Consider the following 21,302-nt stretch of genomic DNA (forward strand, 5'->3'; position numbering starts at 1 on the left):
TACAAAGGAGACTATGTCTAGAAAATTTGATCTAAGATGTAAAAGTAGAGAGGTCCTCTTGTGCCATCCTATAACATCAATTGTGACTTGCTGGGTTTATTGTCTCTTTTTTTTAATTCTAAAGCCTTTATGAAATTTTGAAAGGTCTTTCAAAAATAATTTAAGGATTTTTTTTCCTTTTTACTAAAATTACATTTCAGTGAGAGACAATAAAAATAGTTTGTAAGTCTTCAGTAAAACAAGCACAGCATACTAATGGCCTAACAGTAGACACTGCTGTATTACAGAATATACCACTCAATAGTCACAAACGAAACAGCATTTACTTCAGATTAAATGCTATCATGCTTTATTTGGTCTTAATTTATCATTCTGCATTTCTCTGATTTTTAATATTGCTATGATTTCTATTAAAAAAACCCAGATCATATGTCATATCAAAATAAACATTGCAACCAATTTTTTTTATATCTATAAATATTTAATTTATTTTTCCCCTCATTAGATAGAAAAAAGGCAGATAAAGCATTAAGGGAACCAGTCTGTCTGTGCTACTGTTTTCCTTTGCAAATGATAAATAACATTTGAAAACTACATCCTCTGCATCTGTTTCATTGTAAACATATTGCAAAAATTATGGTCTCAGTGTTAAGATACTTAATTCTTATTAATGACATTTTGTGAAAAATATAATTGCTTATCATTGTTCTTGTTACTGTTATTCTTTTATAAAAGGGGAAAGAAAGATCCTGTTCTATGTAAAAATTTTATTCTGATCCTCATAAAAAAATTGTTGCTGACCTTACCATTTTTGTAGGATTCTCTCTCTATAGATGGTAGACCCTGGTTAGCATGAAGAGAAGTGGAATGGAAACAGAAAACAGACTGTGGAGTTCAGAATTATCTATATCTTCTGCACAGGAAGAGAGCTTGGCATGTTATTTCTATCAATGCTTCTCCACTGAGAGGAGAGGTGGAGAGGTGAAGGGGAACTTTCCATATTAAATCTGGCACAAATTTGACATGAGTAGATCTCTACTTAAGAACCACCAGTTTGTGCTTTTTGTACTATGGGGTGTTGCACTTCAGATATTCAACCATTCTCCTAACATTTCAGCATTAAGGTGAATGAAGATGAAATGGAAATTATTCATTAGATTTAATGAAAAAAAAAAAGTAACAGCCCATAAACAAACAACCCAAAAGCAGAATGTTTGACTAAAGGAAGTTGAAATTAAGAGGATTTTCTACAAGTAGTCCAATTTTGCCTCTTACCTCACTTTTTTTTTTCTTTTTTTTTTTTTTTTTAACATGATGTCTGATATGAATATGTTATTTGCTTAGACCATTCCTCATTGGGATATTTATTTTTATTTCCTGAATTATTCTTCTGTGTAAAACTATCAAATCTACTATTTTTAAAAAATATTTTGTTATAGTCAATTATTTAACCAATAATCCTAACAGTCACATGCTATTGTATGATCACTATGTATTGTAACTACAGCAAAAAAAAAAAAAAAATCTTTCAGGTTCCTTGTTTTCTGCATAGTGTTCATTTGGAGGGATATAGAAATATTATTAATACATCACAGGGTAAAAATTAAACATTTAAATAATTCATACATGTTGATTAGTGAAATTAGGGGTTTGACATTTATATACTTTCTTCAAAAAACAATTTTGGGTCTTGTAAACACTGAGTACCTTCAACTACATTCCTGGTGTCAAAGAACCAAGGCAAAAAATGCAGTTCACCTAAAATTAGATGTTTGGAAGCCAAATTATGAGTACACCCCAAAAAAACAACTCATCTTGATAGCAGAGAGAGAAAGAAAGAGAGGGGATGACAAAGTATTTCAGAAGTCAAGTCATCCCACTGCAAGACTGATGTCTTTAACAGATGGAAAATATCACCTTCTCAGTGTCATTTACCAGTGAAGGCAGGAAGCCAGGATGACTGATTGGATGCATGTGACTAGCTTTTACACTGCTAATGATAGCGGAGATGAAGCTCAGCCCATTAGAATTAAACTACAGAATATTGCATAAGACTAAAGAAGGTGTACTCTGTAGTCACTACATCATAGGTGGAAAACAAAGTGGAATCAGTTAGAGAAGAAGAAAGGAAAATTGGATGAAGTTTTCTACATAATACATTCACCAGGGATAGATACGTGAAGAAGGAAATGTTAAAGAGCAATTAGTTAAACAGAGAGACAAGAAAGGTTAAGAATGCATATGGATTTCAATCAATTAATCACCCTTATGTGACTCATACGAGTTGGCACTGGAGATATTTCATGCTTCCTTTGACATTCACAGTGCCTCACTGAGGAGGGCTTTCAGCACGGTTGAAAAGAGCTGAATTGGTTTACTGACATATATTCCCTCATCCTTGCTGCATTATGGTTCTGCATCTCTTACATTCCCATCACATTGTTGATTCAATCCAGCAGAAAAAGGGCTTTAGCAGAATATCCTTTGGTATCTAGCTACAAAATGCAGAATGTGGCTAGGAATATCACACTGATACATCTGCAGAGGGATCTGGACAGGCTGGATTGATAGACAAAGGTCAGTTGTATACGGTTCAACAAGGCCAAGTCCTTGTCACAACATTCCCATGAAGCACCACAGGCTTCAGGAAAAGTGACTGGAAAGCTGCCTGATAGAAAAGGACCTGGGGGTGCTGGTCAACAGCAGCTGAAAGTGAGGCAATGTGTGTCCAGGTAGCCAAGAAGGCCAATGCCATCCTGGCTTGTATCAGAAATAGTGTGGCCAGCAGGACTATGGAAGTGATGATCCCACCGTACCTGGAGTGCTGTGTCCAGTTCTGGGCCCCTCACTTCAAGAAAGTCATTGAGGTGCTGGAACAAGTCCATAGAAGGGCAATGGAGCTGGGGAAGGGTCTAGAGAGTGAGTCCTATGAGGAGCAGCTAAGAGAGCTGGGACTGCTTAGCCTGAAGAAAAGAAGGCTCAGGGAAGACCTTATTACTCTCTACAATTACCTGAAAGAGGATTGTAAAGAAGTGGGAGTTGGTCTCTTCTTCCAAGTCACAAGCAATAGGATGACAGGAAGTGATGTAAAGTTGTACCACGGGAGTTTTAGGTTGGACATCAGGAAAAATTTCTTCATTGAAAGTAGTGTCAAACATTGGAACAGGCTGCCTAAGAAGTGTTCGAGTCACCATTCCCAGAAGTATTTAAAAGATGTGGCAGTTGTTGACATGGTTCAGTGGTGGGCTTAGTGGTGTTAGGTTTCCAGTTGGTCTCAAAGGCCTTAAAGGCCTTTTACAACCTAAAGGATTCTGTGATTCTACAGCCTTTACTAACTAGATGTGGTTTCAGAGGATAACTGAGCTAATACTGCTCCATCAATGAAACAACAACAGAGCACTGATGTTTCCAAGTGTTTTCTTGGATGCAGATGCCTAAATTTCAAATCCCTGAAGACATCAAAATAATATTTTTAACCTTTCATTTTGGAGATAATGCACAGATTACTAGATACACGTCTCTTTATAATTTCCATTTTCTTCAAAGTTTTGGTGTGTTTGTCTATTTTAAGGTATTGGGACATTCACAGCTTGTCTTTTTATAATTTTGGTAAGTCTAATTGAACTAAATCCTTAGTGTTACAAAAAGTTCTGGGGTTAGGTTTGTTTGAGGGGGTTTTTCTGTTGTGAGGCGTCCGAGGGTGACAAGCATCATAAAGTCACCCTAGAGCATGAGGTTTCTGTAATAGCTATCATTGACTGGTTTTAAGAATTGTTTTTTCTCTAAACTTTAGAAGAAAACTTGTTTGATAGACTTTGCAATGCCATTAATGTAAGTCTGGTCTGTTCTACTAGCCTCATTATTTTTAAGAATTATTTTTATTGGTCTGTCAAAATCATGACAACACATTATAATATATGCAGCATTATCTAGTTTAGCAATTTTCAGAGCAGCAATCTCTCAACATCTTGTCAGTGTCCAAGCCAGTTCTTTAGATATTCCACACAAGGAGGGTTTCGTGTCTTAGTACTAAATTTACTTATTTAAATTTTCTTGACATTACAAAAGATTTTATCAGAATCATGCAGAAATGTAATAAATCATAACACAATCACATGCAGCTGGATCACAATACCAATCTGATTCTCATCAACAGTCTAAACTATGCTCACCATCATGATACTGGTTTTCCCCAGTGGGAAGGAGTACATGGGCTGAATACAGATGAACCCCATTGCTCTCTTCAAAGTTAATTTTGTTGTTTGCTCAGTTTTTATGCTCTTTGTTAGGCTGTGATGTACACATTTGCTCTATGCTGGTCTGGCTTGGTCAGAGTGACATTAATCCTTTCTGCCTTTTTTTTTTTTTTTTTTTTTAATTTATTTATTTTTTTCCCCTTTCTTTCCTCAAGAACTTCAGAGAAGTTTGCTTATACAAGTAATTAATCCACTCATGTGATATAGCCATTTGATTCACTCAGCTTATATAGCTACATATCTAAATCAAATCCTATCCCCTGCTCTCCTTTATGTTGTGGTGTTTGACTTCCTTTACAACAGTTGTGGTCCGCCCCTGAATTCTCCCTAGAGCTTTGTAGGTACATCATTTGTGCTCAGGTGCTCTAAGGTAGAAATCATGTGAGGTGCAGCTGAGGGAGCTCACATCATTTAGCCTGGAGAAAAATGAGGCTCAGGGCAGACTTTATTACTCTACAGTTATCTGAAGGGGAGGTGTAGCAAGGTATGTGTCAGCCTTTTATCCCAGGCAGCGAGTGAATGGACTAGAGAAAAAGGCCTTAAGCTATGTCAGGAGAAGTTTAGATGAAATTTCTTCACAGAAAGGGTTGTAAAGCATTGGAGTGGGCACTCCAGGGAGGTGGTGTAGCTGCTGTACCTGGAGGTGTTCAAGATATGACTGCATACGGCACTTAACGCCATGGTCTATTTGACAAGGTGAAGATTGGTTGAAGGTTGGTCAATGATCTTTGAGGTCTTTTCTAACCTAAATTATTCTATGATTCTGAGCCTTCTTCCATTGTTTAGAATTTGGTTGGTGACACAACTGCAAGTTGCCAAGTTTTATTTGGTTTCACAGTTTATAGTGAAGAAACTGAATAGTCCTGATAGGTATGGAATATACCAATTGATTGATTTTCCAAAGCTGATTAATTAACAGGGTACCAGAACTGTGCAGGAATAAACTAATTTTTGGTTCTCTACACCATTTCCTAAAATTCACCATCTTATTTCAGGAGAACGTGAAGAACTAATTGGTATGGATTTTAAAAAAGTGTTTATAAAGAGACTTAAATGAATATTACCATTAAAAAAATATGACACAAAGTTGCGATAACGGACAATTAATTTTCCAAAAGGTTAACAAAAAGTTTTTACTAAAACCAGCATCTGAGATTGCAGATTTATGTGCCAATAATATGCTGTTTATGTAAACTTTTTGGGCTGGATCTTGATAGGAATGATGACTATTTTCCCCATGGTTTTATTTCAGAGAGGAAACATTCAGTTCAGTAACTGCTGAGTGCTCAACTGCTCAGTCACACTGTCTAGAAAATTCTATTTCTGTCAGGACATGTGTCAGTCACAGCAATAAGTAGCCAGAGGGATAAAGAATCCTATTAAAAAAAAAAATAAATTAAAATGCACACAATTATCTTGTGAGTTACTGTAATAAATTTTTGTTTATGTTTTCTCTGCTTCAGCTTTTTAGTGCTTTACCAAACTTTGGAAGTACCATGATAGTGTCAGAATTGATGGCAAAGAGGATACCTGTTTTGAGACTGATGCATAAAGATAACATGCATCAAAGAATATGATTGTTATTTATGTTACTAATGACAAATAATGTAAATGACATTTTATTTCCCACAGTATTACATTTTCAATAAAAAAGCTGTTTAAGTTGCTGCTAAAACTGGTATCACACAATCATAGAATGATTGTTTGGGCTGGAAGGAACTTACAGATCATCTATTTTCAACCCTCTCACTGATACAAAAATATCAGAATACAAGAGTTCAGCAATGACAATCCATTGCAACTTTTCAATCAATATATTAAGTTCCTATACAGAGATAGATTAAACATTAATAAATGTCATCAAAAGAAATGAACATTTTTCTAGTTTATAGAATTATATTTGTACACAAGAATTCTCTCAATACTGTTTCTGTCAAAATTCTTTGCTTACTTCTTGACAGGCAACTTTTTTGTATTACTTAATATATTATTACCCCTTGCTTCAGACCCCATGCAACTATTAGTAATTTTTGACAGCAGTCACTTGCAGCGCATTCTCGCAGGAATGGTTTGATACATAGATGTTAATAAAGTTCCCTGGCCCAAATTTTCCACTGCCCATATCATTACAAAAGAAAAGCTTCTAGATAGAAGTATTGACAGTACCTATGCAAAGTTGTAGATTACAAAGTGAAATAACAAATTCTTTGTTGCTGTACTCCTAGAAATTCGTATTTTGTATATTCTAGAATAGAGTAGAACTATATATTGTCTTTGCTGCCTGTCACTGACAAGTGAATAAAGTCTCATTCTCAATCTGAAACTAACAAAGAATTCCCTAATGTTTCAAGGGAAATAATACAACAAATACAGAAATAATCAACAAAAGGAGTTCTGATTTTTCTGTACTCTTTTATCATAGATAACAATAAAGTTGTAGTGCGCTTTGTTTGGGGGGAGTTTATTTGTTTGCAGTGATCTTTTCATTATAAGTTGGTAACATGCTGATAACATTTTTTAAAAGTCCTATAACAATTTCATCCACTTTTTTACAGTCTGAGTTACTCTGTGTTGTGACACTCCCAGACTTTATCTCATCTTCTCTATCTCTTTGAAATGTTGCTGGAGAGGGGCCAAGAGGAAGACATTAGTCTGAACTCTCATTTTGCCTAAATAAGACCCCAAACACTTTGGAAGTGAAGCTTACTCAAGAGTATTTCTGAAATAATATGAGACTTTTAGAACACCTGCACAGCCGAGATTCATTAGATTATTCAGTTACAGGTTGGCAGAGGAATCAGAGAAAAGATAATGATTGTATGAGAGGCTTATCTGAAAGGTCTAAACTACATCTGCCCTCTCTAACAGTTTAGGTGCATTTGGAAAGGAAGCAGAGAAGCCCAAATGACCTACTAACAATTTTACTTATTTGAAGAAGGATCCAGCAGGTGGTTCTTCCCCATATAATGACTACTGGTCAGCTTAAATAAAGAGGAATCGACCTGTCTGTGAAAGTTTTGTGATGTTTGTTACCCATCTAATCTGGAACTGAGAGGTATGGATGTGGATACTTTGAGGTCTCAGTGTTAGCATCTTTTTCTCCTGAAATGCTGGTGCTGGTCACAACTACAGCAGATCTCCTGATTTATACATGTGCTGTGCAGTAGCTCTGTGTTGTTGGATAGATACCATAAACTAAAACTTGATATTCTCATGCTGTAAACATCCCATTTAATAACTAAATTTTAGACTTCATATGGTTAATTATTATCATTCTGCTCTTAAAACCTCTGAACTGCAAGATTTCCCGGGGGTAAATTCATAATCTGTTAACAATGAGAAGATACACACCATTATACACACAGGAACATGCTAAAATGCCATCTTTAAATCCATCTGAATTAAATGTTCCTGGAAACAACATCCTACTGCTTCATTTCAGACTACAAGCTGTGTCCACATTGTATTTTTGTCATTATTTTTATTAATTTTACTTCTCATGGGAGAAACTCAGGAAGTACAAGATAACAGTATCAGAAATAGAGATTCTGGCTCCAAAGAGTTCGGTGGGGCTAAGATCTCACAGAAGACTTTGAACAAGAGAACACTCAGCAGATTTCTTGCTGACTCTGTAACTCTAGAAATAACAATGTATGTTCATCTATTCACACAGATAATAGAAACCATTCAAAGATCATCTCAAATATCAATTTCAAGCAAATATTCTGCCTTATCAAACATCCTAGCTTTTCCTCATAAAAGTTTAAAGTTCTGTTTTGGACCCACTTTGACAAATACACAGCTTTAAGCGTTGCTGTAAAACTACTGTCTAGTGAATGCATCAGAGAAGGAGTCCATAATATACTCTCAGGCTGAGCTGAACTGCGTACCTATGTTGCCTTTCTAATTTGCTAGGTCAGCAAACACGGGTTATTCAACTTATTTCAGTCAAATGCTTCCATAGGACAGCAAAAACTATTTCAGCTCCTGTAACCCTTTTTACTAAATCTCAGAAGGTTTCACTCAAAAGAAAAGTAAGTTAGCAATTCTGAAGCAATAGTAATTTCTATTCAGTGAAAAAAAGTAAATTATTAACAGTTGGAGGAATGACAGCCTCTTCAGCTCTGGGAAGAAAATTGTTTTTCATCATGGGGTTAAGTAAAAGAAGAAGTTGTTGCCTCTGTTTTGTATCATGGAATTAAACAATGAAAAAAAGTGATTTATCAAAACCCAAGTCTCTAGAATGGTCAAATGTTAATTATATTCAATAATATATATTCAAGAGGCTGTACAAATTCTTCAGTCTCACTACCAGAGATGATTAAGAATTTTCAAAGACTTATGCTTTTTGGTTAAAAAGAAGATTTAGTCAAAAATTTAGTTTTTCGAGGGAATGCTGATACAATTTTCACCAGGAAAATCATCTCACATACTGGAGTGAATATCCTGTGATACAGCCTTGTAGAAGAAAAGTGAACAGTAGAGTGGATCAAACGTTCATTTGAGTCATGCCAAAGCAGAAATCTGGAGATTTCCCACATTTAAGTAATTGTCCAAAAAGCACAGAGAGATCTTACTAAATTTTAATGTGTTTTGCAATATTTTGTTAGGTTTTGTAGGTGAAAAAAGTCAATTTTAACATTTCACTGGAATGGTACAGAGGTAGCCTGAGATGATCTGTGTGTTCTTTATAGCTGCTTGCAGTAGCACAAGCACCTGCTGTTTTATCTGTGAGATCAGCAGGGGATCAAGCTGTACAGAGCATCTGCTTCTTACCTTTACCTTTTTCCCTCCATCTGTCTCTTAATCCAATAGAGCAATGGCCTGGTGAAACTCTGTTAGCAATTCCCAAAGAATGTAGAAACATGTGATTTACCATTTCCGTCTTTTTTTGTCCCATTTCAACATTTCTAGCAGGTTTACTCTTCATAGAGCCATAGGGGGTGATATAGCCTTTGGTTATTTTCCAATATGGTCACAAACCAGAATCAGAAGGAGCTCTAAGAGTTAAAAAAGCTTCACTAAGTTTTTCCCCACAGCTGCTTGGATGGGTATTATTTGATGTTCATTGTAGGTAAACTTAGTCTGTTTATTCTTAAGGCTTTATCTTGTCATAAGAATATCTGAAATTAAAACAACATTAAAAAATTGAAGGTTTACCTCTTGTGAACAGCTTGACAGCAGCAACATACCTGGTCAGGCAAAATAATGAGATTTTTTTTTTTTTTTTTAATCAGGTATATAATTAGAGCACAGTTAAAGAAAACACTTCTGATGTGTATCTGAAGTGGTCAGGCGTTTGGACTGGATTAGTTTATGTCCCTTCCACCCGAAATATTCTAGTCTAGTCTAGTCTAATCTAGTCTAGTCTATTCTATTCTATTCTATTCTAATATGCCTTGATGGTATCAAAGACTACTTACTGCCTGAGGGGGACAATAAAAAGGAAATAATGTATTCATGTCAATTTTTTTTTTTTTTTTTTTTTTTTTTTTAAGTCCAAGACCTGTCCTTTATGTTTTCAATGGCCTTAAAAATGTTTTTTTCTTTAAAATTAGAAAGAAGTTTTTCCTGTTATGCAGACATAGACCACCCAATAGGTGTTTTACTAGAGTTGCAGAATTTCTTCTGGTTTAAGAAAAAAAATTGTGTCATTTCTACATCTGTCAAGCATTTAGCTATGTTACTTATGTTAAGATTAACAGTAATAAAAGTATAAAATTAGTTGCAGAGATATCAGCAGTTCTTCTGAGAATATATTACAGCAAAATACAGACAAAAAGAAAGGAACTGAATTTCAGGAGGCTATATGAATAGTTGCCTGTTTCACCTTGTCTTATTCTCTATTGACTTAGCAGTTCAGCACATTCTGCTTTACATGCATTTCTTAAGCTTTTCACTTTTTTTTTTTTTTTTTTGTTTGTTTGGTTGGTTGGTTGGTTTTGTTTTTCTATTAACAGATGTTTATATGTTTCTGGTGAGGGAAAAAAACAAAACAAAACAAAACCCTACAACAAACAGCAAAAAACAACATTCCAAGGAAACTGACAATCTCATCCATGAAATTTTTCTTTAAGTTTGTAAAGCTTTAAACAAAGTGATTCAGATAATGAAGACAGATATATACACATTCACATATACATATTTAAATGTGTTAATTTTATTGTGGTAGACAAGTTTAGTTTTAACCATGTGGAGGTTTCACAGAATTATAGGAAGAGTAACCACTCTTATATACTATTAATCCTGTGCATTCAGGGTATAAAAAAGTTTGGGTTGGCAGGGACCTTAAAGATCATCTAGTTTCCCTTGCCATGGGCAGGGATGCTGCCCACTAGATCAGGTTGGTCAGGGGCCCATGCAGGCTGTCTTCAAACACTTCCAGGGATGGGGCATGCACACCATCTCTGAGCAACTTGTACTGGAGCCCTATCACCCTCATAGTAAAGAACATCTTTCTAGATCTTACCTAAATATCTCCCCGACTAGTTCAAAATCATTAGCCCTTGTCTATCAATATCTGTCCATGTAAAAAAATCTCTCCCTCTTTTTTATAAGCACCCTTTCTTATAAGCACTGGATGGCCACTCTTAGGTCTCCCTGGAGCCTTTTCTTCTCCTGGCTGAACAACCCCAGCTGCCTTAGCCTGTCTTCATAGAAGTGCTCCAGAACTCTGATCATCTTAAATTTTGTAATCAGAAGCAATGGCTCCAGGTGTGACCCAAAATTTTTCAATTACAGCAAAGAAAGTATCTGATTGGTATGGTAACTTTTTTTTTTTTTTTTTTTTTTTTTTTTTTTTTTTTTTTTTTTTTTTTTTTTTTTTTATTTCCTGAATGCACAGGATTAATATTATATTAGTGGTGCCCTTCTCAATGAATTACAATGGAGATAATATTTGGCCAAAATCCTGAATCCAAATATAAGGTATATACAGTTTACTTTCTGTGTTGTGCATTCTAAGTGACTATTAAGTTACCTATAAGGGGAACATGATCCACCACTAATCAAAGAATGACATGCCAACATATGAGAAACTGAAAATCCAGAAAAAGAAAAAATATTTTAAAAGTTTAAAGACTTCCCAACCATCTAGCTAATGCCCACTCTTTCAATAATTTGCACAAGAGCAAAATTTTGCTTTATGCTTGACTACAAGACATAAGATTGACTGTAGTCAGTGTCTAAAATTGGCAACTTAATAAGAATAGCAAAACACAGCATTATGTTTATTTTATCCTAAATTTTTTTTAAATTTAAGTTTGATTGGTATAAATATGAATTGTTATATAACTAAGTGAAGCATCTTAGTAATTTTACTAAAGAGGTAACAATATATTGAAAAAAAAATGTGGTGGAAGCTTATATTGAGACACTGGAGGGATATGTGGTTGATCCATATCTCAGTAATATTTTCACTGAGGAAAAAGAAGTAAAGGAAGATTTTTAATCTATATTAGGGAAAAACTGTGGGCATTAAGGAAGTCAGGATGACCAAAATCAGATGGAATATAACAACGATCGTTGAAAAGATAAGATACTGCAGAAGAATATGCCTGAACTAGACATTTTGTGGCACATAAGTAATTCACCTATTCTTGGTATCTGGAAATCTCATAAAGAAAGAATTCCTGAGGTTTTCAATAAAATACTTATATGTGATTACATTGAGGTATAACAATATTTTTCACCATATATTTGTTGTATGTACTATATAGCTATATTCAGCTAGAGCTGGTGAGGGTTTTTTCAAAAGGTCAAGGAAAATACCTTTCTGAGTGGAATTGAATGGTTGTTCAAGAACATGTAGATTTTGTCAGAAACACCAATGAAAATCAGAAATGCTGATAGCCTGACCAAGCAGCCAGATGCTACTTAATCTGATTTTCTGCCACTATGCTCAGCCACTATCTCGCCAACTGGACCCCAGGAGAGTGAGTTAGATAGAAATGAGGCAGAATGCTTGGCTTTTCATCTTGCCTCATACCCAGCTGTCCTCCTTGGCTGGTGTGAAACCTGGCTAACTCCTCAAGTTACCACTTACCCAGACAGATTTCTGAGCAGTCCAAAGAGTTCCTTAAGTTGCGCTGCTATTCAGGATCCTAAGCAGTCTGACCTCCTTGTTAGTCACCCAGTTATCTTGCTAAGTTAGGGAAAGGTCTCTGTTTCTCTAAGTGTCTGTTTTCTCTCAAGATGGAAAGTTGTACTTCTGTCTAGTTGAGTATCTGGCCTGTCATTTGTCTAACTCTCCAGCTATCTAGGTGGGGAAATGTGGACCGGTAGGCATTGGAAGAGATTGTTCCATTTCACCAGAAATTCTGGAACACTGGCATGTTTCTTTCCAGAGTAATTAAAAAAAAAAAAAAAAAAAAAAAAAAAAACCAAAAAAAAACAACACACAAAACCAAAACCACAATTTCCTATAAAGTAGATGTGAGTTTTATTTTTTCTTTTTCTTTATTACAGAATAACAGAACCACAGAGTGAGTAAGGTAAGAAGTGGAATGACAGTCAGACACGCCATCCAACATTCCTGCTCAACCAGGGACATCCTAGATCACATTGCACTGGATGGTGTGTAGGCGATTCTTGAACGTAACCATATGATTCTTGATTATCTCCAGTGAGGGAGAGCCCACAACTTCTCTGGGTTATCTGTTCTAGTGCTCAGTCACCTGCACAGAAAAGAAGTTCTTCCTCAATTTCAGGTGAAACTTCCCGTGTATCAGTTTCTGCACGTTGCCTCTTGTCCTATTGCTTGGCACCTCTGAGCAGAGCCTGGCTCCATCATCTTTGACACACTCTCTTCAGATACTTACACACATTGTTGAGGTGGCCTCTTAGTCATCTCTTCTGAATACGCCCAAAGTATACATGTATCAATACATAAAGTACAGAAAATAATCTATTTTTTCATCAATATTGATATGGTAAGATATAAAAAAGTAAGTCTTGTCAAGCAATCCATTAAAGTAATATCAATAAGAGAAAATTGTCTATAAGTTGATTATTTAATTATTAATTTAAAAGAAGATGAACAGTGATTATGAGCTATATGCAATATCTGAAGGATTATTTATCAAATTAGTCATAAACCTCAAAGTTAATGCAGTATTCCTGATGCCACAAAATATTTTAAAGTGTACTCAACTAAAAGGTAATCTGTTTATTGAGAGAAAAACAAATTTTAAAAATAAAGGGTGGTTTACTTTGGAAATAAAATACTTTGCTTATTCAATGAATTTTTTCAATTCATTCTTCACTCCTGTTAATGGCATTGCTCTTCAAATACATGTGTTTCATGAATTTCTGCAAAGGAGTGGTAGCAGCATACTTTTAATGTGTTATATTTACCATTTGACATTAATTTTCTCTCTTAATAAGGAAGCAAAAATAGAACATAGGTTTCCTCTGACTTTATATGAATAGTGCAGATGTTGAGGAGTCTACACTTCCTGAAATTCTGGTGGCAGCTGTAACTTCTCTTTCATCCTTCAGTCCTCTCAAAACTAGTGTAACAGAATTAGTGTTAGGAATAGAGAAAAATAGTGCATAGAGCTATAGCACAGGGTTTTATATAGCTGTACACAAAACAAGTGAGATGTACAGATTTGAATACAATTAATTCTGTAAAACACTTAGAGAATTATGTGTAAAGACCTAAAGAATTAAACACAGAATTTGTGTCGTAATCTACTGAAAAGTATAGACCAGCATTGAAACACAAATCTTTGGCACATAAAAAGTGTAAACATCTAAGTAAACTTTTTCCTTCCCTCTTTTTCCAGATGTCTAGAACTTTCTGAAGGAAACATACATTTTCTCAAAATCATTGTCATAAGAAATAATTTTCCAGTACACTATCGGTAAAGGCTTTAAGTCTCCTCTGAAATTTTAAAATTTGGATTTCTATTCCTCAATATACATATAGGAGCTGTTACTGAGGAGTTACATTCCTAGAGAAAATTTGCATACTATGGTTTTAAACAAAAAGTACACGGCTGATGTTAACAGATAGTAATGGGTTAGTGAGAGATGCCTCTGCCCGAATTAAGTTGCAAATAAGACCATATGCTGAAGTCAATACTATGGATTTATTTAACAATGAATTTAAGAGAGAGAGAGAGTGAGAGAAAGAAGCAGAGAGTCACCACCTTTGAATGCAGCAGCATCCTGTTGGTCCTTCTTCATCCCAGGCTTCTCAGTACTAGAGGTCTTGAAGTAGTTCAAAACTTTTCACTATTTATACGTCTTAGCAAACAAAAGAATTAATGCTCATTGGCTACCCAGATCTCTCATTCTATTGGTTAAATGATTCCCTAAATTTTAATAATGATTAATCTGTGTGCTCAGTCTTACTCTCCTTTTGAGATGGTGGATTTGCTGCGTCGGTGGGCCATGAGTCAGTGGTTATGATCACCCCACAATGGAATTATCTTTTGCCCAGTAGGAGCTGATTCAGCACAGTTGACACCCAGAAAATAGTACCATCTCTACCTTATCTCAAGTTCCTGCTGGAAGGGGTTAATTTATAGTCCAAGTTTCAGGTATCTGAGGTGCGTTCAAGGGGGCTTTGGTGGTCATTTGCGGTTGCAGATATCATCTCTCTCATAACTTGGGGTGATCTTTGCCTGGTGAAAGGTGTAGGAGCAGTTGCTTCTCCACAGTTTGACTCAATAGGAATTTTCGTCTGGATGTGTTAACCAGGATGTGCTAACCAGAGCTTGCCTCTGACAGGCCTGGTGTTACCTCCATTCTGTCTCTTCCTTCTGTGCTTATCTCATGGAAAAATCATTCTGTGGCTTTAACAGTGTTTGAGACAGACAACAAAGGCTGTCGTATTTTATTCAATGGATATTTGTTAGCTCATAACACCAAATAATTGATATTAGTTCCTTACAACGTCAGTCACTTCTGTGCTAAGTTTTCCACATGTGAAACTCTATTGGGTAATGGAGAATTAAGAAGAAAAAAAGAAGCAACTACATAAAAGGAAATTTATGATAGATTAAAAAAATATCATACAGAGAGTGTAAACTGCATATTAAAAGAATGATTAACTACATCCATTGCAGTAACTCAAAAGAAGTATTTTATTTCTGCTAGCTCCACTAGAGTAACTGAACAGTTCTGCATTTGGATTTTACTTGCAGCTGAAAACTGAAATGTTTTTAGAACACCTGCTTTTGGATTCCAGGAAGAATGACTATCTGAGCTATAATGCTTTCTTGTGTAACCCAACCCCAGCCAATTTACTTTCTAAAAGTAGTTTGATTTTTCCCTTACTGTAGTGCTATCAGATAGCAACATGCACTCTGGGGACTTCATTCATGCTGAGATTGCACCAAACAGTGATTGCACTGCTGAATCAGTCTGTAATCAATCTTGCATCCCACAGATCTCCTTTAGTATTTTTCTTTGATCACTGTCTAATGGGAAACATAACACGTTTAAGAATAATGAAACTTCAATCTAATTGTATCTTTGCTGGAGAGTCTCTAGGCATCCTTTTGCAGCCTCTAATGAAATGACTCTAACAGTGAATGTTTAGCCACATGGTCTATAGAAAGGATGTACAATTGATAAGTTTTCTTCCAAGTGTGAGTATATGTTCACTGTCAGTAAGTTATTTGACACCTTTCCAGTCTCTGTGCACTTATTTCTCTTGCTTCTGCAATATTCACAATTTCTAATTAATAGCATTTTATTCTGTCTTATATAAGGGGAAATTGTATTGTTCTTTTGCACTGTTTTGTACTTTAGTACTGTTAAATGAATGCATTAACACATTTTTTTCAGAGCATATTCATTGCGTAATGAAAGTGAAAGATAATTCCAAAAAACATTCATATATCTCTAAGCCATAACAATGTTTCAATGAACCATATATGTTTTGATTCATGTTGTTTGTTGTTTTTGATACATTTCCTACTTTGGCAAAGTATTAGATGACTACAAAAATAAGTGATAAAGTAGGTAGTTAAATGTGTGTCAAAATCTATTATTAATTCTGATTCATTTTATTATAAGTCATAAATGCCATGTAAATTCCAAACAAATCATATGGTATTCAGTTCAACGACAACATATGCACCATAGCATAAGGCAAGATAACCTGACTTTAATCAATATTCTGTTAATTTTCCAGTAATGGTTATATTGTATTGTCAATTTAGGGTAAAGGAGAAATATAATTTAAAACAGACTACATAAAAAGTAGTTGCTCTTTTTCTCCTGGCTGAAAATGCCATATACCTGTGTTCAAAGTAGACAGTTCTCAATGCCTTTGGGTTTTTTAAAGTGTTTTGCTGTTGTTGCAATATGTCTTTGGGAGACTATTTTTTATGATTTACAATAACAACACTGTTATTGTTTTTATGTCCCATCAGTTTTTTGCTTCTTCTTACTAATATTGACTGCTCCCAAATCTGATTTTTTTTTTGTATTTCTGATAGTTCACAAAGTACATATCACAGATAGTAAAATGTCAGGAAACATAGCTGCATTTATAGTCTTCCTAATGGAAAACCTACAAAGAGAGACTTTTAAGGTGAGTGAAAGAGCAAATTCCCTTTCTATTGCTTGATGTTTGCAGTTGTGGGGAAAACACTTCCCTTCAAAGCCAACATTTCCAATGAACCTGTGAGATATGTTACTCTCATTCTTCCATCAGTTTTCTGAAGTTTAATTTTACTGTGTACAAACCTCCAGAGCTAGTCTGTCCAATTATATATGAATGTTTGAGGACATCTCACATCTGAAAGGTTTGAGCTCAGCACTAAAAATGTTGAGCTCTTCTCTACTCTGAAACAGCTCAATGGAGTTTTCTTGATGTTACAAGCAGAAGATCTCAGAATAAATTGTTGAAATTATTAATAAAGAAAACATTTTGCATGTTTCAGACTTGAAAGTAATACCATCTCTACCAAAAAATTTTTTTCCATGAGGTTTTTTCAACTTTGCATAATCACCTGAGACAGTCTATTTCAAATGTTCTTGAGAAAACAAGTTGACTTCAAGTTAACTGTTAGAAGATGCAGCAATGGTGCATATTTTTTGACATGCATTTGTTTGAAATATTTTAAATCTGAGATATTTGTCTGTGAAAACACAGGCTAATAAATCACAACTGTAAATATATAGATATGAATATTAACATATACTTCTATTTACATCTCTTGCTTTTTCCCTCTCTATTGCTTGGTAAACCTCACTGATCTTTTTGGATTGGGAGAGACATTAAAGATCATTTAATTCCAACCTGTCTGCTGTGGGCAGGGACACCTTTCCCTAGACTGCGTCTCTTAAAGAACCATCCAGCCCATCCTCAAACACTTCCAGGTGTGAGGCACACAAAACTTCTTTGGGCATCTTGTTGCAGTGTCATTTCATCCTCATTGTAAAAATTTTCATCATCTGTCCGATTTAAATCTACCCTCTTCCAGTTTAAAACTACTGACCCTTGACTTGTCCCCTTACTAAAATATCTCTAAATCTTCCTTCAATCCCACCTCGCCTATGGAAAGGCCTCTGCAAGGTCTCTAAGGAGACTTTTCTTCTCCAAATGGAAGAATGTAAATGCTTTCAGCCTTTAATTTACAATTCCCTAAACCCACTTCCACACACAGATACGTATCTTCCTGACATTTGCAGTTTTTAATACCTTCATCATCTTCCCTCTGCCACTGATTAACATACATCAGTTTCTGTGATTTGGATGACCTTGAACAGTGCACAGACAGCACTCACTCTCACTCACCCTTCTCAACAACCCAAGGATACAAAAGTTCATTGCTCAAGATACAGACAAGATGGTTTACTATTTACCGTTACAGAAAAAAAACACAGAACTTGAGGAATTTAAGGCAAATTCAGGTAGACTTTGACACTAAGATGCAACCCCAGATTTAAACCAATAAATTTCCTTGCCCTTTTTGCCCAGGCTGAACTTCATTTTGAACACATTTAGCATCATTTTTCCTTGTATAGAATAGTCTGATCAGTTCTCTGCTCTGTTTCTGAATAATGTTCATGTAGCAGTGATATAAATGAATGCAGACCACTTGTAGGATGATCATATTCTCTGAATCAAGACTAAAAGACATACTGAAAATTTTATTTATGCAGATCAATATGTAGTTTAGGAAGAGTGCTATTTACTTCCTAATATCTATAATTAATCTAAACATGATAGATACTGTATGAACATTAGTATTTTAAATAAATACTAATGGGACCTCACTGAGTTCAGAGATTTTATTCTGCTTCTTTTCTAGTTAAATATCTAATTGAAATGCTATACTACACTTCAATAATGTCCTCTCATATCCTCCTCTCCATCTTCACAGACTGCTGAATTTTCTCTCCAAAAGCTGTGCCACAGAGTATTTCCCTGTTGCAGGACATTCTTTTTGATGGCTCTGAATATGTTTCATATTGCTAGAGTAAGGGATTAATTTTTTTCTGCTACATTAGTAAGGAATATGTGTTGGGTTTTTGTTGTTTTTGTTTGTTTGTTTGTTTGTTTGTTTGTTTTGGGGTTTTTTTGGTTTTTTTTTTTTAACCTGGGAATTTGTGTTATACATATTTTTTGGGAAAAAGAATAAAAAAATGCCCTCACAAAATCTCCTACTTTTAATAAACCCATTGACACTCAGTTTCTCTGGTTCTTTCAAAATTAAGATGCTATTGCAATTTCCCTCCTATTGTAACAAAAGGGAAATGTCCTAATATTTTTAATACTCTGTAATATAATCTGTAATTTTTATATACTGCATTTATTCAGATCAGTTATATTAACTTCTAGTTTATAATACATTTTTCACTTTTTTTTTTTTTTTTAATTCTTGTTATCTAAAAATTTCAGGAATATACTTAAGTACAAAAAAGAAGTCCCCCTGCTCTGTATCAAAAACCACAAAGAGGATATTTTTTTTCAGCTTACACAAATGGATTAATTCATGCCTTTGAAAGCAAATTCTCTTTCTCTCTGTGTCCCTCAGTGAATTACCCGAATCTCTTACTTAATTGAAACCATTCAGATGCACTAAGTTACACTTCCATCTGAATCAGTATAATTGAATGCTACAAAAGATTGCTCTATGATGAAACCATTTCATTTATTACTGTAATGCATTTAACATTTCAATGCAACCACAATATCTCATTTACTCTGTGCCTGAGCACTGGAAAAGTTGGGGTGTTTTAGCTTGTTTTTGTTTTTCCTACTTGTAGCAAAGCTGGATAGGAAGAAGTTTAGAGTCTTTTACAAGGTATTAATGTTATCTATTCATGGTGAAAACATGGAATAATATCAAAGATTAAAAAAAACCCCCAAACCTAAATATGGCTGTCTTGCGTTTTCCAAACTATTTGCCAGTAAAATATATGCCTTGTTTCTGGAAATTACATAAAAGGATTGCTCTTCCAGTTAGATACAATTTCCTCATTGTTTCAATTTATCATGAAATCTTACTATAAAAAGTCAGTGTTTTTCGTAGAGTTACTAACCTTTAATGTAATCAAAATCTTTGACCCTGACAAAGGACCTCACAGCGGATGCAGAAGCCAACATTTCTCCTGATTACAACTGCTTGACTTCTTTAATTTTCTTTCACAACTCTTGCATCCATTTCTGGTAGGAGAGAGAATAAACCATGACAGAGCTATAAATGAGACAGAAATATTTTAAACTCTAACTAGCAGGAAGTCTATTAACAGATTTTTCTGGAAGACTATAATTCAATTATGTGATCTTGTATATTGAATAACGAGCAGTATGATTTTTCTGAGACCTGATGTCATCGTAATGCCCATTATAATTAGAAATTCAGAATTGGAAGTGCATGAAAAGAGCAGCTTTATATACTATATAGTATAGAATTCTGGAAACACTTCATTTTAAAAATAAAATACAAGAATTCACCCACAAAAAGAATTATATAATAAACTTATTTTCTAGATATTCAGGAAAAGCTTCTTATTTTATTTTCATATTCTACATTGGTTTTGTTTTTCTAGTTTTTGTTTGATTGTTTGTTTTTTGGTTTGCAGGGCTTTTTTGTGTTAAGTAAGTCCTTTTTCTTTCTAAATTGAATATTACAAAATAACATTCTGGATTAGTGGGTTGTTTGAGAAAGGAAATGAAATATTTTTTAGCTTTTATTTCTTAACTCTGCTATTAGTAGTCTGAGCAAGCCATAATTACATTGCAGGGGAGAAGGAGTAGAAGTCTGAAAAGGATAAAATGGTGCTTAGATCTGCTACATGATTTACCACAATTTTTTGATGAATTTGTTTCAGTTAAAAAGTATGTCCAATAGAAGGAAAAAAATTTGAAGTATTAAAGGTCAGTGAAAGATAATATGTTTAAACACACCATAAAAACAAAGCATGAAAGAATTCTCAAAGTCTGATTACAGTTAAAAATCACATGATAAAATTAGCATAATTTTCTCAGCAATACTCAACTTGAGTTACTACAAATAAAATCATAATCACAGGATATTGAGGAATATAAATTTGTCAGGATGAGACTGTTGTTTTTTGCTTTTTGATTTTCTTAAACAAAAAAGCCCTCCAAAAGCATTAACATTAACATTATTTCAGTATTTTTTTCTATCTTAAAAGACAACTTGTAGGAATAGAACTGATAAGCATAATTCATTAGGTTTTTTTAGTCCAAAATCTTAACAGTGGTGGTTTTAAATTTTGTTTTTCAGAAGCAGTTTAACAACTTAACAGTTAACAGTTAACAGTTTAATAGTTCTAGTATTTAGCAACAGATTAGAAGGCAGAGCACTAGTATAATAAGCATTTCATTTTGGTGTTTCAGTGTTTGTGTCCATGATCACTGAAGAATTTTGTAAGAAGTCTTTGTTTCATTGAAATTGTTGATGACTAACAGGTGCCAGTATTGATTCTTTATACAGTCATTTTGTAAACTAAATAAAAATGTGCAAGAAACAAAATTAAGGCAGCTTCTGATCTTGCAGGTGGAGATGTAACTACTTGAGAAGCTCACAAACTTGATTAAGCTTGAGGATT

Source organism: Hirundo rustica, chromosome 5 (assembly GCF_015227805.2).
Source record: "Hirundo rustica isolate bHirRus1 chromosome 5, bHirRus1.pri.v3, whole genome shotgun sequence".
Lineage (NCBI taxonomy): Eukaryota > Metazoa > Chordata > Aves > Passeriformes > Hirundinidae > Hirundo > Hirundo rustica.